The sequence below is a fragment of the Anopheles gambiae genome, chromosome 2, assembly GCF_943734735.2.
Source record: "Anopheles gambiae chromosome 2, idAnoGambNW_F1_1, whole genome shotgun sequence".
NCBI classification, from domain to species: Eukaryota; Metazoa; Arthropoda; class Insecta; order Diptera; family Culicidae; genus Anopheles; species Anopheles gambiae.
In genome coordinates this window covers 28,616,969-28,636,178 of record NC_064601.1, presented here as the reverse complement: position 1 = coordinate 28,636,178, position 19,210 = coordinate 28,616,969, and the positions used below count along the sequence as shown (strand labels likewise).

General features: G+C 42.7%; 1 protein-coding gene across 11 annotated transcripts in view; it reads right to left on the bottom strand.

Annotated features, from left to right (window-relative positions):
* LOC1273081 (octopamine receptor beta-2R) overlaps positions 1 to 19,210 on the bottom strand; it is a 138,827-nt gene that overhangs the window by 28,332 nt on the left and 91,285 nt on the right. For 7 of the 11 annotated variants that reach the window (XM_061642059.1, XM_061642053.1, XM_061642050.1 and 4 more), the window contains one exon: positions 557 to 607. The exons of the other annotated variants lie outside the window; for them this stretch is intronic. The gene's annotated coding sequence lies outside the window, so the exon portion shown is untranslated. The remainder of the gene's footprint in view (positions 1 to 556; positions 608 to 19,210) is intronic. 11 annotated transcript variants of the gene reach the window in all.

The following is a 19,210-nucleotide window of genomic DNA, read 5'->3' as shown; positions in this document are numbered from 1 at the left end:
AACATCAGCATCAAGCGCAAGCAAAAGAAGCAACGCTAGACGCTGCGAACGGGGACCGAATAATATCAACATATGACGCGTGTGGCTACGATTCAGCCCCGTCTCGAGCCACCTGCATGGGCTTTGTTCTTTTCGGTGCGACCCAAGGCACGCAATGTTGAACAACAAAAGCATTCACCTCGAACGGGTGGGGTGCGCGCGGTGGTCCGAGTGCTGCTGTACTGTGGGAGGATGTATCAAATTTCCGGACCAGCAAGCTTCATCGACGCACCACTCGGTGACGCTTATTACATCCTGCTGCGCGTGTTGGCTGCGAAGAAGTGACCACTTGTGAGGCGGTGAATGAGCGCTCCCTTCAAGAGGGCAGTCGGTGGGTGGGTCGGGCCGGCCGGGCCACGATGCGACCGAGTGCCATTTGTCATTGTCAGGTCAGTGAAGTCGAACAGTTTGATGGAGGATCGGTGAAGAGGTGTTTGACTCACGCACGACCAGAATGACAACAGCAGTAGTAGCAGCAGCAGCAGTAACGACAACAACAAAAGGTGTAAAAACTCACCTCGAGTCACCGGTTTGGGTCGATTGGACGATGGAAGGGACGTGGAGAATGCTGCAATGAACAAGAGAGAACACGGAAGAGAAAGCATGAAATGAGGAGATGAAAAATGGGAAATGGCTAAGTGGAGAGTACGAAAATCCTGCACGCTCTTCAGGAAATTTATTTAAAATATAAATAATTGGATCGATTTACACACCGCCTCCCCTTCCAGTTCCTCCCCGTAGTTGTCGCTAAGGCGCTCTAGGCGCAGTGTCATCCACATCAATCTTGATAGATGAGTGATGAATTGAGTGTAAACAAATTATCGTCTCACGGCAAGAAACGACCCAGAACAGGCGCAAAAAGTTTGCTAAGCCAACAACGCCGACCATGCCACATACACAAGACACGACACTACACACGGTGACCTATCGGGTGGAAGGCGAACCCGCCGAGCGATGGCAGTATTTATTAAGAAAATCACGCCACCGGATCGATGACACGGTGGAGGGCACGTTAAGACGGTAATGAAACAATTTATCGTCCATGAGCGCTCTGGCGGTGGAGGTGTAAAAAGAGCGATTGCTCACCGTGAAGTAACTTCCCAAATTCCTCCGCACTGTCGCGACGTGACTCTTCTAAGCCGCTTTGCTTGATGGCTCAAACATCATCACCATCTGTGAATGAGGGGAGGAAGGTGTGTAAAAGAGGCCGGGGGCAAAGTGAGGATGGTTCAAGCAGATGCAGGAAAAGCAAAAAGTAAGAAAAAACACAACTCTCTCGCTACTTCTTTCTGCGCAGAGAGAATGAGCAGCGGGTAAAGTGTTATAAATAACAAAGGCTTCCGAAATGTGCCGGCAAAATGGAGGCAGCACATGTCCCCTCTTCCACCAACCAAGAGCTTCAACCACCATGGTGGAAACCGAGTGCACACAGCAAGAAATATGTCGCCCCGTTTTATCTTCATTTCGCGTGCAAAATCACACGAACGGAGATAAATGTCCAATTTTCAGCCCGTCTGAGATGGATGCGCGTGACTTTGGAAGTTTTTGTTTTTTGTGTTGGTAACAGCGAATCCCAAGCAGGTGGCGTGTTGAGCAGTTGGCGTGGAAATTCCATCATACGATTGCAGCGATCCAATCGTAACGGCCGGTCCAGAAAAGGATAGCTACTTTGAGGCAGGGATGGCGGAGGATTGAATAGGAAAATAGCACCATTTTTTACAGCGCTCTGCCGGGTTGCGGACCGACTGGTCGTTTGTTTTGCTCCCAACAACCAGAACTAACGCGATACGCAGACCACCTGCTGCTGCTGTGCTGAAGTCGGTTGGAGCAGTTCGTTAGTGTGGCTCATTTTTTATTTATCCTTCATTCACACCGGTGACCCATTTTCTCCACTGTCACGTTCTTTCAATTTTCATGTGTCTATCAATTTTTGAGAAAAAATGTGGCATCCTAAACTGCCAACAATACGATGTATTTGAAACAAAGTTGATCTTTCTTTGAAGGATGCACGCGTAATAATAATACAAAATATTAATCGAAATAATCTGCAGGTGCTGATGTATTAAACATAATAGCTTTTCTAAGTAGCACCTATTGAAACAATGAACACACACAACCGCATTTTAACGGTTGGAATGCTCTTAAAAAATAAACGATCATAATATAGACTTTCCCACTCATTAACTTGAACAATATCATCGCCATAATCATCATAATTGCCACTGATACAGACAACATTCCCTCCTCCCCGGTAGGAATTATTAATGCCAAGCTATTTGAAACCGAACCGCACCTACACCACACACGCTTTACTATTTCAAACTGTTCAGCGCCGAATGCTACGCCCCAGCACCCGGGGCATACTAAGATTTGGCACAGCCGCGTGCGGAACAATGACGTACAAAGTCGCTGGTAGCGAGTGATAAACATAATGCGACCATAATCGTCGAATCGCGACGTGATTACTACACAACCGGTGAACAAAACCCGTGCCGTTCCTTGCCGCCGACGTACCGGGCCGGAAGAGAGCATGAATCAGCCTAATTACTACATTAAAAGCGCGACGTGACAATCAAATTAGCTCGCGATCCGATGTGCGATCCGTGCGTTCTGTGCGATGGGGATCGGCTGTTGGTGGGATGGGATGGGGCGAGGTGTGAACTCGAACGGACACAATCCGTGCGATAATTATTCGCGCAAAGTGACAGGCGAGGCCTTTTGGGTGGGCTGTGTTGGTAAATTAAATTTGACAGCGAACACGATTGCGAACTATCACTCAAAACCGCCCGGGGCATGGAAACGGACGCGATCAGAGCCGCGATGAACTGTCTGCCTGATTGAGCTCACACTTTTGCCATCTGCTTCGTGCCGGTGTGCGTATGGTAGAACGGGGGTAGGACTTAACTACCGCCAATCCCATTGTTGCCCGCAGAGTCAAAACAAAAAACAAAGACAATATAAAAGCTATTATCCTGGTGAGCGGAATTAATCGGTTACCGATTTTCTCGCGAAAGGCACAAAAAACAAATGCCAGAACCGAAACCGAAGCTTCAAATCCGCCGCCCGAAAGACTCGCACTCGCTCTTGCGTTGGGTTTTTATGTATGTTTTACTGCATCCCACACAAATCGACCGATTTTGATCGGGCTTTCCGCAGTACCGTATTACAAAGTTTGATCACTTTCTAATCCCGTTTACTTCAACGCAACTTTTCGATTTACCAACAGTCTACGAACGGTGTTGGTTCTCCCCCTCTTTGCGACGCTGATCGGGTTTTCTCGGAAAGCCTAATGCCTGCTATTTCTGTGCTGTGTCTTTTTCGCGCCACCTTTGTTGCAATGCGTAATCGTCCCAGTGGATACAAAACAATACGAAAGTAAATAACAGACACACACATACACAATTTCCATCTTCCAGCCCGGACCATCATTCGTCGTTACTGCCTGAACGGGCCCAGCAAATCTATGACGATAGCACCACCGATTTGAATTGCTCCATTTTTCCCACAAACTTTACACCGTTCGATCGACCAGTGCGTCGATGAGTTTGGCTGTTTGTTAAAAAGATACAGCAAAGAAAAGTTATCAAATCTTTCTTATCGTGCATGGGAAAATCTTTTTCTTTAGGTGAATTTTTGTTTCATCCCATTTGCCTGTTAGATTTCTTTGAGCCAAAAACAAAGGGAAGCCGAAGATGATGGCTAGGGTGGCTTTAGGGCAGAACATAAAAATAAAGTGTTATTTCTGTTTTCATTACTTTCGACCGACACCTCCCGGAATCGGATCGACAGGGAATTCATTTTTCGTTCCAGTAATTCACAAAATATGGGAGGAGTTGATTCGCAGCAAAAAATGTACAGATTGAGCCCTTTACTGTTTTTTTGCTGTACTCTCGGGTCGTACTTTTTGTTCCGTTTTTGATTTTCCTGGGCAATCCTGAACCTCTTTTATGGCCTGTTACGTTTTGCAAAACATTCCCTGAACGATACTATTTCCTTTTTTTGCAGACAATAACAATGAAACCTTTCCTAGAAAAGTCATTTAAGGTTAAATAGAAAAATATCTTACAGAATTCAACATTCGTTTGATCCCGAGGGAGGTAAAAAGCATTAAAAATAATTGACTGTATTAAGACGGCTTTCCTATTGTTCTGCTTTAATGTTCCTTTTTCCACCGCCATATCAGCAAACACATTTTAAAAGCGCAAAGTACGTGACATTCTTAGAATGCTCAAAAAGGGGACTTTTAGAATAATTGTTGCTATCAGTTGACTGCAATCACCGACTTCTCTAGTTTTATTTGTATATGCTCAACTATTCTTGCTCGAACAATGCTGTTTAGCGCTCTACCAGCTACTGAATGCTGGGCTGACAACAATTCAATTAATCTCTCTCAACTGCGGCATCCACTTTTGCACTAAATCCATTAGCAAGAGAAGGATATGGATGCATCTCGTTGATAAGTCAAATTACTGTGCCGTAAATGACATAGAACGCTGCATTTAAAACAATGCATTTCGACAGTATAACCAAACGCTTTCGTTAGTTTGGCAGCATAGCCATTTATTTATTTTTTTTAAATATTATCGATACAAATCAACCTATAAAAATAACAACTTCTTCTCAAATCTTCTTCTCAACAAATCTTCTTTCGCGATGCTATCTAGCTTCTATACGGCAATACAGAGCAGTTGGTTTGCTGACCTACATAATTTGGAAGTGAAACTCAACGCAAAGCTCTCGGGCACCATATTTCAATTCACCTGAGCCGTTCAAGAATTTGATTTTCCTTTCCCTGATGAATCGATTTTATTTGAACACCCTTATTTTTGACCTCCCAATAAAAAAAACGACAAAGAAATTGAATCACGCACGCATCTCTAGTACCTCGCGAAGTTTTTCTTTCGCAAACGAAAAGTAAGCTGAATAAAGACGAAACGGTTTGCTGTGGGGCCTCGCTGCAAAGGGCAAAAGATCGTACACCAAATTTGATTTGTAACGGTTACTGACTTTCCCGAAGGAGTTACGATGATGCGCTCCGTCCACCGTAGCGGTCACCCCGTCAGTCACGTCCTGGAGTGTTCGGATACGTGAGTGTGTTGTGTGTGTGTGTATTTTGTAATAGGATTACACAAACTTTCCTCTCAAGTGTGAAAGTTACCAACGAAAACGGGCACAGGGTACTGACGGAACGCACACTTTTCGCAGACTTTTACGTTCAAAATCACCATTTTTCTCAAGCACAATCTGCTCACGCCCCACAACTTGCCTCAATTCAGGTTTGAGCTGCCAGCATAAGAAAACATAAACCATAGAAGAAGAAGCAACAGGACCGACAAAAAATCGCTTGCATCAATAACACAAGTTCCCCCTTCTGCTGGACCTGCCTTCGCTAGATTGTGTGGGTATGTGTTTACCCTCCTGCACACACCCACAATAAGCTCCGTAATTTAATCTTCATAATTCTGGCCAGCTGCTTTCAATATTAGCTACACACACACACACACATACATGGACTGGGTGCAAATGTAAAAATTTGTTAGCGAAGCTGTATCATATTGATGAAATCAGTTCGTTTTTTCCATCGGGAGGGATACCCCTTCCGTCCGGTACAACATTTTTAACGTCACTTTCCAGCTCGGCTACGCACTCGAATGCTCGCAACATACGCACACATTTACACATATCGCGTACATCTTTCCCGATGGTGGTTGCTGTGAGTAATGAAAAATAACATCAAAGTATCGAACATTGCTGCCCCCAGCTCCACACCACACACCACGTACAAGCATCCCTATTCAACCACGACGAACGGTTGTCGGGACGGTATTTGATCGTGGCCGGTGTCGTAAAAATCATATTTCAAAATTGCATTCCCCCGTGTTCAATCTCCCGGCTGTTGCGAACGCGACAATCCAGATTTTTTATATTTCTTTCTAACCATAAAATAGAATAAAATATGATAGTTCAAACATACTCGAGAACAGACGTACCATCAAGGAGACAAACTTAATGTAATCCTAAACCCTTCAAGTAGGGCCATCTGGGTATTTTGACTTGCATTTTTTAGCAGTCAATTACTTCAATTCGTTTCGAACCTATAACGATTAACTTAGGATTACAGCATGCATGTGTGCCAAGCTAGACCAACTCCGAGAAGCGTAGGAAAATTCCACATCCATTTTTCTCACGGCCGTAAAATCGTTAAACCTAAAAATCTCTCAAACATAGATGCGTTAATAACATGAACCAGATAAGATTTCGAAAGGCAATAAGTTCAAGTATTTGTCAATGATGCGATACATCCGGAACATGCACCACAGAAGTCAAGTGTTAGGTACAGTTACGCCAAAAAGGGAAAACCACAACGCCTGCAATCAATGCAACAATTTGTTCTCACCAGAGAAAGCAATAAAAAAGGGATCACATTTCCTTCAGGATCGCTTGACATAAAACAGCACACCAGAACCAGAAAACCTCCTAGGAGAATGCGTAGGCGTGGCAAAAAGGAAAAGGCTAGCGACACGAACATATGCGAAAAAGGAAGAGAAAATAACCTTCCCAAAATAGAACTTGAAGAAATTAGTATATAAGAATTCATTTTGAATCTGAATAAACACTTACAATTCTGACGCCTAACTGTGCACCCGTGTACAGAGTTTTTTGTCTGAACCGATCAACTAACCTTCCGCGACTTCGCGAATTTCATATCCGAAATTAATAATGGTGGCTCCAGAGAGGAGTAGTGTAAAGAAATAGGAAAACTCCAAAACTTTATTTTTTTTTATATCTACTCCAGTGAACGAAGTGAACAAAAAAGTTAGTGAATGAGTTTACACAAAAGGGTGTTAAATTGTAACGTCAAATCGTATTTCTTACCGTTCTTGTGAAAGAACAATTTCCTCCTCGTCCGTTAAACTCGTTAATTAAACAAAACAAAAAAAACTCGTAATCTGAACCAGCAGTGTTTGTTTATCAAATTACTGAACAATTGTGCTTGTAATAATTCATCACAGCGCAGCCAAGGTCCAGACAAGGAGAACGTCACCCTGCGTCACTTCAAAAGGAAATAAAGGAACTTATCCAGGTAAGCCAATTCCTTATTAAAACTAACAAAAGGCAAGGAAATCATCGTCCAAAATGCCTGTAAAATTTGTTACCAATCCGAACGGCGCATGCCGATTGTGTACCGGGGTGGACACGAGCGAACCAACGATGACGCAATGCAATGAATGCGATCGTTGGTTCCACTTGTCGTGTGTTAAATTACAACGACTGCCTAAACGAGAAGAATATTGGTTATGTCCGAAATGTCAAAGCATCAAGTACGAAATTAATCGTCTTACAAGCTTGACAAAGGAAACCGACAAGGGCAAGGAGGGAAAGGAACAAGAAACAAGCATTGAAACCTCCATAAAAGATTTTATCATCAGCCAAAAGGATCAGATGAAAGACATTTTTAACGTCATCAAAATATTAGTTGATGATAAAAAGGAACCATCGCACGTGGAAACCCTTATCAGAAGGCAATCCTTGATGCAGTTGCCCAAGTTTGGAGGCGATCCAAAAGAATGGACGAAATTCAAACAAACGTTTGATAAAACAAACGAAGAGGGCAGTTTTACGGACTTAGAAAATCTAAACCGTTTAACACAGGCTTTGAACGGAAAAGCGTTGCAGCACGTTCAACAGCTAATGATGGAATCCAATAACGTTAAAGAAATTATGTCGAGGTTAGAAGAGGAATATGGAAGAAATGATTTAGTTTATCTTGAACTCCTAAATAATCTACAGAGAATTAAAAAAGAGTCAAAAACCATGATTTATGAATTGACCAATGCATTAGAAAATCTAGTGCACACGGTAAAACTCATGAATAAACCGTCTTATCTAAACGATCATAGACTGGTTTTGGAATTAGTGTCCAAACTCCCCTACGACATCCAAGTCAAAAGGACGGATTATATTATAGCACAAAAGGTAGATTTAGAAAATCAAACCTTAGATGAATTGTGTGAATGGTTAAAACCCTTTGCCAAAAGAGCCAGTCTCATGAGTGCCGCACAATCGATTAATAACAAAGGACATCTAAACATACATGAGCAAAAATTTGAACATAAATCTAAGCCAAAATGGCAGGACAATAATAAACCAAATCAAAACAAACCATCTATAAAATGTTTAATATGCAATAAATCCCACGAAACTATTAAATGTTACGCCTTAGTAAACAAAACTATAACAGAGCGTCAACAGATAGTTCGTAACAAACGACTTTGTGCCGGATGTTTGAAATCTAACAATCACGGTATAAACGTTTGCAGAAGTGCGCAAACGTGTGGTATTAACGGATGTACAGCTAAACATCATAAAATGCTTCATTCTACAGAATCAATCCCAGCAGTTGAAAGAGAAGTGGCAAATAACCATCACGAGGTACAAAGCGCATCTTCCACGCATAATCAAGTGTTACCAGTAACACTAATAAATAAAAATAACACTGTTCTGCATGTAAACCAAAAACGCAAAAAGGGGAAAAAGAAGATTCAAAACACAACAATATCTTCTTCGACGCTTTTTCAAGTCCTACCGGTAACTCTAATTAACCAACATAGGAAAATTAAAACATACGCATTTTTGGACCCAGGTTCGTCAGTAACACTGTTAGAAGAAGACGTTGCACGTCAGTTAGAACTAACAGGTCCTAACAAACCACTTGAAATGACTTGGACGCAAGGAACTTCATCTTTCCAAGAATCCAGTCGAGAAGTGAATTTGAGGATTAAAGGAACAACCAAAAAAGGGTTTAATGTGAAAGACGCAAGAACTATTAAAAATTTGCAATTGCCGCTTCATTCATTAAATTATGAAGATTTGTGTGCAAAGCATACGCATCTTAGAAATCTGCCGATTCAAAGCCATGAAAGGATCCGTCCTACAATAATGATTGGTCTTAATAATAGCCATTTGTTAATGGGGCTTGAAAGCAGGAGTCATAAAATCGACGAACCAATTGCAACAAAAACAAAATTAGGTTGGGTACTCTACGGACAAACAAATAATAAAGAAGACAATCATTATTCCTTATTAACAGCATTAAAACGTCTTGACGACGATACTTTATACAAAATGATGGAATCATGTTTTGGTCGATTAGAGAGAAATAATCAAAGTACAAAAACATCCAGCATTAAAAGGAATATACCTTCCGAAGAAAAAACCATAGTGTACGTAGGGCATCACAAAGAGAATATCATACAAAAGGTTAAAGAAAAGGCTGTCCTCAATGTACACGCTAAAGTACACCGTAAGACGAAAGCAAACGGAAACAAAAAAACAACCGAACTCCCTGGTAAAATTCTTGAAAATGAAGTACCAATGACGTCCGTTTCCACCGAGCCAATCTCAAAACGAGGGCCGGAGTCGACGAATGAAGAAAATTTTCGTCAAGCAAACACTTTACAATTTACGAAATCAAATTCCTTTACAATCATGATACTAACGTTTTTGTTTCTTACAGCTGAAGCACTTGGGAATTCAACAAAGGGATTAAAGGCATATGACTGTTCTAATAACGAAGTAAATATTACCAATTACTCCCTTATGGACGTAGCATCTGGTATCATACCAATGAAAGACATAAATACAAAAAATATTATCAATGCAATGTCATTATTAACGAATCAATTAAATATTGTAGCGCGTTCTCGCTCACATCAGATTACGAAAACGGCTATGCGTGCATAGTTAAAGAATTCAAAACTGTAAAATTCTTAATCCGTTAATGTAAAAGTTAGGGAATTGCGTCGCAAAGCGCTCATCGTTGGCAGCATCAAGGGTTCAGCATGCAGCGGCGAAACTTATCAACTCCGAGCTTCGACTGAGAAGATGAGCTAGTATACTACGAATACGAAATCGGGTTATACGATTACGTAATTACAGCAACCATCATGCGATCAGCTTACACTGCGCAGCGGCTCGTATGCGTACATACGATGGGTTAGCGCTTGGATCCAGAGTACGGCTACCTCATTTGGAGACCAGCTTACAACGACAATAAGCGAAAAACTTTTGGATCATCTAAGCAAAAATCAATTGCATTTCGAACACTCTATGGCGAAAGGAGAAACCCAAATCTCTTCACATAATCTCTTGTCGAGGTTATTTTAACGACACTGCACAATGTGTATGCAACGGTAACCAATTCCGGCTACACGGCAGTAGACAAAGTATAATAATTGCCATTCTTGTATATTAATCAATATACGAAAGCTAAAATTGCCATTGAAATACTACGCCAGTTCTGTATGCATGGTTTCAAATAATAGAATGCTGCAATTCAAATAAACAAACGAATCACCTAGAAAAATAACATCGACATTTGAGCGCCTTATAAACGATAATCGACATTTGAGCCAGAGTTCCGTTCGAAATCCGCTGCAATAAGTGGCACTTGACTTGCTCAAAAATCGAGCCATCGAAGTCACAGAAAACAACTCAACATACAATAAGAGATCCACCTTTAAAGCGTTGAATAACGAAACAACTAGCATCCAAATGATCCACGTAGTTATTCCATCGAAAAACAACTGAGTCGTACAACGAGATGACAACACGTCCAGTTTCACCTTCGCACCAGCTTCACTCCAGCGCATTTCCCTACAACTCCCAAAATGATTGCAATTAGGTGAATAATTAACACTATTACAATTTCATCTTTTTCTTCATTGCAATTAAATTCAATCTTATAATTTTATTAAGTCGCTTTTATTTTGTAAAACTTGTAGTTTTACGAGGGCCGGTATGTTGCGAACGCGACAATCCAGATTTTTTATATTTCTTTCTAACCATAAAATAGAATAAAATATGATAGTTCAAACATACTCGAGAACAGACGTACCATCAAGGAGACAAACTTAATGTAATCCTAAACCCTTCAAGTAGGGCCATCTGGGTATTTTGACTTGCATTTTTTAGCAGTCAATTACTTCAATTCGTTTCGAACCTATAACGATTAACTTAGGATTACAGCATGCATGTGTGCCAAGCTAGACCAACTCCGAGAAGCGTAGGAAAATTCCACATCCATTTTTCTCACGGCCGTAAAATCGTTAAACCTAAAAATCTCTCAAACATAGATGCGTTAATAACATGAACCAGATAAGATTTCGAAAGGCAATAAGTTCAAGTATTTGTCAATGATGCGATACATCCGGAACATGCACCACAGAAGTCAAGTGTTAGGTACAGTTACGCCAAAAAGGGAAAACCACAACGCCTGCAATCAATGCAACAATTTGTTCTCACCAGAGAAAGCAATAAAAAAGGGATCACATTTCCTTCAGGATCGCTTGACATAAAACAGCACACCAGAACCAGAAAACCTCCTAGGAGAATGCGTAGGCGTGGCAAAAAGGAAAAGGCTAGCGACACGAACATATGCGAAAAAGGAAGAGAAAATAACCTTCCCAAAATAGAACTTGAAGAAATTAGTATATAAGAATTCATTTTGAATCTGAATAAACACTTACAATTCTGACGCCTAACTGTGCACCCGTGTACAGAGTTTTTTGTCTGAACCGATCAACTAACCTTCCGCGACTTCGCGAATTTCATATCCGAAATTAATACCGGCGCTTGGTAGCTTTGCTTCACATTAACATGATTGAAATTTTGTGAGCAGGAATGGTTAACTTTTTTTGCACAGAACCACAAAATGTTGAACGTTATAAATTTAACATATTTTTGCAAACGGTAGGGTTAAAGCCCGGTCCAGTTAAAAAAAACCTTAAAAAACTGGTCGACATAAATGAAACATAAAAAAAGAAAAATATTTTATAGTGATAAACAATAAACAAGTAATCCTTGGGTGTTTGAAAAGATGTGTTTCATAAAAAAAAACCATAAACCATTCTATTTTTCCATTATAAAATTATCAAACAAATCCTAACTGATCAAACCAAACAAGAAGCTCAATATTTTACACATATCTACACAAGTGAACGATCCGTTCAGAGACCTTTGATTTGATTATCTGTTTACCAAAACATTAATGGATTTGCTGCGAAAACAGACTAAGTTTATTTACGTAAACATTGCCTTAACCCACCGTTACATAGCCACAGAAATAGGGCTTTCTACGCTTTCTGTGCACTCTAGTTGAACTACAGTATATTTTAACACACGGCGGCTGGGCGTGGTGGGTGGCCCCCACTTCCTAAGGCTTCCCTATTCGTTCTTCAAAATTCAAAATAAGCATATAAAAATGCAAAGATCAACTTTTGCCGTTTCATTTTTCTTTTTACTCCCCTTGCGAAAAGTTTCCCCTGTCTATGCTTGGTTTCGGAGTTTGTGTTTTTTTCTTGTTCGCTCCCTTCCCATCCAAGATTTATGGTAATCTTTACGCTTTAATGAGCTGATGGCACAACCGCAAGATTCGAGGCAACGAAAACCCGAACGGTAAACAGTGCAAAACGAAAGCTTTTAACATTATCGAATGGGACAACAATGGGCAGGCCGCAAACGTTGGCGGGCAAAAAGTAGGGTAATCAAAAAATCCTCCCGATCAGCCTGGTTCGGGTATCGTGTCGGTAAATAAAATATGAGATGCCCGAATCACCCTCCCAAGGCAAGGACGACAATCAATTTCGCACATGAACGCGGCGTAAGCGATTTTCGTTCAATATGCATACATAAATTCAACAACCAAGTTTACACACACACACACACACGCTTACAAAACGATGATAATACAGATCCACTTCTCTCCAGCGTCCCACTGGAGCGGCTCCCGGCAGATTTCGGTTCAGCTCTACAGGGACCGAAGCGTTTGCGGAAGGTTATGGCGGATCACACAGCAGCAAGGGAGCGAACAACAACAATAAGAACAACAAAAAATGCTTTCACAACTCGAACCTGACAGGCCCAAAAGTATCAAGGGACCTGGCTGGGCGAAAAGCACCCCAGCATTCACGGACACTGCTGATAAATTGAACTACGTTTCTTCGGAGGGTCTCTGTTTCGATTTCGATGGAGCTGTTGTGTTACGTTTTTTCGCTAAACCATTCTGGCGAAAAAAGCGAGTAGAAGAACAAAAAAACAACGAATCACACGATGAGGATATTGATGGTCATCATAATCGGTTAGGATGAGTGGGGCCGCTGTCGACCGTCATGATGATGATGATTATTGTGTGCCAGAAGCATGCCAACGTCCTCCCCAGTGGGATTGTTTCGATTTTTTGGCTTGTTTCACACGACGCTATTCCCATGTGTCGCTGGAACGGATTTCATGAGCTTCTCTCGCCCCCGTTGCCCACCGGGGAGCTGGTTGGCGCAACTAATTAGAGGTAATGGAGTGAAGAAAATAGGTTTAATTAAGCGGAATTCGATCAATCAGCTTGATCCACAACCTCGGCAGCCGACCAGCGACGTCACATGAAACGGGAAATGATATTATCTTTGCTGGTGCTTCCCCGTTTTAGCTAGCTTATCCAATTTCCGTACTCTAAGTGCTTTTGGTCTGCTTTTTTATTCATCCTCTCCAACGAATTTGGGACAGCTCGTTTGCTTCGAGCAACACTGCTCAATGTTATTCTAATCAGCTCGACGAAGAGCTCCCCTTAAGGGTTTGCTTTTTTAAACTAGCACCAGATTAACGAGCATCATCTGTTTAATCGTGCATCACACTCTATCGTGTTACATACCCGCGCAATCCAGACGTGGCATGAAGCAGTAATTGATCAGAAATTAATAAAAAAAAATCAAACAAATCTTTCACTCATTTCAAACGACTCCGTTGACGATGGCGGGCCGATGCCGTCACTCGTCTCAATCAACTACACCCTGAGGGCACTCGTTTAGCTGTATGAAGCAGACGCAAAAACAAAACAAAAGTATTGGAACATTCACAAATTTGCCCCGTTGCACGATTTTCGTGCCGGAGCGCATTGTCAACTCTCGTCGCTGGACGTGTTTCGTGTGGCGCGTGGCTTGCATGATGGGCTGCCCGGCCCCATCGGTTCGTGACTTTATACCACCCGACACCGTTTGCTGGCGGGGGCCAGGCAGCCCCAATGGTTGGTCTAATTTCAAGCCAGGTTAGCCGGGTGGTTGAACCAAAAATAACGACTCCACCACCTCCAGGTTGTTCTCCGGGCAGGAGTCGCTGCAAGACCGAGCACGCTGCCAAATGTCACCGGTACGTCCTTGGGTGCTGCAGCACGCCAGCCCCATGGAACTGGGAAGGACCCGTCCTTGACCCGATACAAAGTCAACGCTGAACGTCAACACATCCTGCGCCGTGTTACGGCCTGGAAAGGGTTTGCTCGTGCTCTCTCTCTCTCGCTCTCTATCTCTATCTTTCTTTCTTTCTCTTTCTCGCACTCTAACTGTCCCTCGTTTTATAGGTTATTTTTGTCGGTAGCCCGGCACGAGCTCGCTCCAATTTGCTGCTAGCAGCTGGAAAGCTCTGCACCGTCCGAAACAGAAACGGATTGGGTTTGGTTTTAGGAGCTGCAAACGATGACGATGTGCTTATTATTTGCTGCAGCCGGTCTCTCCTGATGCGGGTCAGTGGCTTTGGAGCTACGGTCTACGGCAGCTATCTGAGTCGGTTCGGGGTTTTGGACCAGCAGCATGTAGTAAGTAGAATAAATACGATCTAAAAGCATTGCTGTTACACTTTCTGTACTGTGGAAGATTGCTTTGATCGTTGTGGTAATTGCTTTACTACGACTGCTACCAGCACAGACAACAAGCGTTATATTCAGTACGCTTTTGAACACGAGCCTCCAATTAAAATAACGAAACCGTTTTACTGGTGGCAAGCGATACTATTAACAGAGAGTTGCTTTACATGAGATACCTTGAAACGTTACATCAACAAACCGATCGCGTCTGTTGATGTAATGATATTTGTTTATTTACCCTTCAAGTCTTGAGGGAACGCAAAATCATTCCATTTATTGCAAGGTTTATGTGCAACGCGTTGCAGCACTATGCAGTACGCATCTACGGCATGTGTGTAAATCAAAAGCCAAAGCATCAGTTTGACGCCATCAAGTGCTACAATTAAACGCACGTGAATGCTCTTCCACGCGCTCGAAACACCCGAAGACATTCCATCGACTTTCTCCCCCCATGCGACCCCATCAAACGCTGGCCCAAATGACTGTTATTTGTTTAAATAACCCGTACCCGTGCTTCCATTTGTTTAAACCAACGTTGACCGGCAATGGCCATGCATAAAGATTGCAATCTTATGTCAAACGCCCACATTGTCCATATAGCTCCGCTTCAACTGCAACCCAGTTCCAAAAAAAAAACTCTCCTAACCGACCGTTTCTTTCGTTCGGGGTGGGTAGTGGCTAAATAAATCATTCATTCACTCACGCTGCATTTACCCGCTGCACCGCGGGAAAAGTTCGGCTTTTGCTTGAAAGAAAACCAAACCGCCAAACCGCCCTCCTGTTCGCCATCGTTTTCTTAATCATCACAAAGCATCTTAAGTGGTGGTCCGGTGCCCCGGCGATAATGTGACCGCACTTGAAAATTTTGCCCGCTGTGCACTAGGGCCCGTTCACTGGGGAACCTGCAGCACGACCGCACGACGTCGCAGCCGTCAATCAGATTTTGCTCCCGCGGCGAAGATTCCCGCTCGTTCGTAGTTTCTTGGCTCGGCTAGCCCTCTGCGTGTTGGTTTGGTTGTGTGTGTTCCAAATCTGTCGCTGTGTATTCGTGTATGTATGTGTTGGTGTGTGTGTGTGTGTGCACATGCGTTTCCAGACCGTTTACTTATTGTTCGCAAAATGACACCCCCGGGAGGTATGGGCGGCCGTAGCCGCTCCCCCGCTTCCCATGAGGGTGGTAATCGGGGGGCCAGTCTGGCAAAAATTGTTCGCCCCGATCGTTATGAACGGTGCACGGTGCCCTCGCCGGTGCGGCCCACCGGGGGTTTCGGAGGAGCACGTGTGCGGAAATGGCAGGAAACGGTACGCGGCTTCCGTAATGAAGCGATTATAGTGTGCTGCCCTGCTACCCTGTGTGTGTGTGTCTTTGAGACGCTTGGCCACGAGGTGCGAGATGCGGGAGAGTATCGTTTGTTGTTTTTTTGTTTGTTCGCCCTTGCTTGTTTTGCCTGCTCCATCGCCGCGTTTCGTTGTTTGCTCGAACGGGCCCATGGGGTAGGAGGATTGGATTTATTTTTACGAGCCTATAACTGGCGGCAATTTGCTTTAATGGCGCCCCCCTCATCCCCCGCTTATTGACAGCGGCGTGTGATGCCTTATCGCAACCGATACCATTAACTGGCTCTGTTTGTGCAACAGACCTGTCGGAAATTGTGATAAGATTTTTGAAACTTTAAGAAGAATTTAGATTGTTCGACTAATTCCTGATGCAACACAAGTTCATCAAACCCAAAAATCTTTGGAAGTTGTAGACCGTGTTGTACCATGGCTGACAAAAACCATACCTCTCTCTTAATTCATGCAGATCAAAGAGAGGGCTGTTTTAACTGTGAAGCACACACACACATATAACTAAGCGCTTGTTAAAAAAACTACCACCACACGCTTGCTAAGCGGCATACTGATACCAATCAGCGTATGAATGCAATTCAACCGAAGCGCTCACGATGCAGTTTCATTTGAACGAACTTTCCAGCAATATTGAATGGAGCTAGCGATGCATAATTCCAAGCTGCACAGCGAATTGATCAACAGCATGCTGTCCAGCACCGGGATGCATAACACCCCGCCCGGTGATGTCAACCGGGGAATGGCACACAAAGCCCCACTACAAGTGATAAATGTGTTCTACATGTGGCCGAACAGTCTAACTCAGGGATGAACAACCTTTTCCGAATGCTTTACCATCGTCCACAACTAGCATGACGTGAAATTTTATCTAAAAAAAATATATCGGTAGATATTAGGTTTTTGTTATCATCTAACACTTGGGAATGATGGCAATCTTCTGGGTAGGTTATTTTATGGGTAATTTTCTATATTTTTCACAATTTTCCCAAAAATACTACAGGCAAACTTTACATCAAATTGCCACAAGTTGAGACCTATTGTTCTATATTAGGTTATTTACATACATCATCACTAAAACTTACAAAAATGAAGTTGTTCATAAATGTTACTGATCCCTGATGTAAAACAACATACATATTGGATTCCGATGTACCGGGGTGCACGAGATGACAAGTGACACCCGGCCAAAGCAACTTAGATTAGGGCAGCAGATGTGAACCTCGTACGCAAATTTTTCGCTCAATCCCATCGGGAACAGGTGCAAGTGTATGGAAATTGTATGAACACGTTTCTCACTCGAAAAAAGCTGTCAGTTCCATCGTGGACCAACAAATGATTGCATTTGTGTAATCCCCTCCCGTTCGCCGAATGACATTCACGACATACATACCGCTATTGGGGCAAATGAGTATCGAATTCGTTGTATGGTTTGAATGATTAATCTTTTATGTTGTTTGGCTCTCAAAAAACCACTTCACTACACTTCAAAAGCTTACATTGGAAATAAACATCAGAATATTTAAAAAAAAACAGCATTCAGCCTATTCAACGTCCTACTTCTAGTTTTGATCAACTGTGTTGTAAGTTTTGTTTTGTTTTGCCTTTTTTTCAACAGTTTTGTTTTACTTTGGTATGAATGGTTATCACAAATATTTATTTGAATTTAAAGAAATTTAAATAAAGTGTCCCCCGGTAGTCGAGTGATCATCGGCGTACTCGCTTCCCGCACTGCATAACATTATCAGCAACCCGAGGCACGTTTTGTTGTGCTCACCACTGCGGCGCACTCGGTGAAGAGCAAGAGAGAACGAGAACAATAGATATCGTGTACTTGCACTTACATTGCAACAGTGGATGCAGTTTGTGCGGCCCGCACACTTGCACGCAGCGATTTTAAATGCTATGCAGCATCCGCCCCATAGTTCGCGTTCGTTCCGATGCAAAACGAATCACCACTATGGGCAGTTCCGAGGGATGTAAGAGACGGGAGTTTAACATTTTATCATTCTGAAAGCCCTTCGTCCTTTACCAAACCCTACGGCTTCATCGTCTCCACCCATGGACCGGGAATGGCGTTAAGCAGTGGCGGCTGTTACCCGCAACGGGCGATAATACGGAAGAAAATTATTTATAGCAAAACGGTATGCAGCCATAAGCAAGATTTGATGCGCACTCGGCAAGTGTCACGCTGACACAGTCATGCCCGACCGAACAGCGGATTATCTGCAGACCGGTAACCATATTTGCAATGCAAATTTGCGATTTTATGCGCCGATAATAAAGCGCCACGAATTAATCGTTATCATCGTTCGCTGCTATGGGCTCGCTTAAATGGAATGATTTTTAAAATTTATTTATTCATTCATTATTTTACTTACTTGTTTTCCACATACCAATCGTCTGATGAAAAGGTCAAGAAATGTCACCACCATTGGTGGAGGTGGGTTGAATGAAACGTAAATTTGATTCAAAACCCACAATTTTGAAAATAAACTATAACAAGTAACGAAACAATAGATTTGAAGGAACCAAGTATACAACATCAAACATGAACGTTTATTGTTATTTACGAAAACGAGAAACAAAAAGGTTTCAAAACAAAAAGGAAGAAAGGGTTTAAGATCTCTAGCATCGCGATCAACACAACCAAGTTCTTGCTATAACCTTTCTAACTAGCAGTTTTCAACTGGAATCCAATAGTTATTGGACAAATACTTTTAAATATAGCGATTAAAAGTCCAACACGATATGAAAACAATCTCCAGCCTGCATAATGCACTTCACGCCAACTTCACGATAGACTCTCATCAACATTACCCTTTCCATTGCACCCAGCGGTACGTGCGAATGGATGAGGGTGAATACAGAAATTTGCATGTTGAACAAATCGTGCCCCCAACAATCGGCAGACCGCATGTCGCACGTTCGCCCTCACGCTTTGTCGACGTCGCGGCAAAGTTCAAGGCTTCCGCTAAGCTCGCTGCGCGTTTGGCATCCGAGGGGCCTGCGACGTCCCCCCACCGCCGTTCGTACCGAATGGTGTGTCACCATTAATTCTACACCAGTTCCCCCTACCAACCCCAAACCATCCGCTCACCCCTAATCTATGATCGATCGGTCAATTCGCACTCGCTT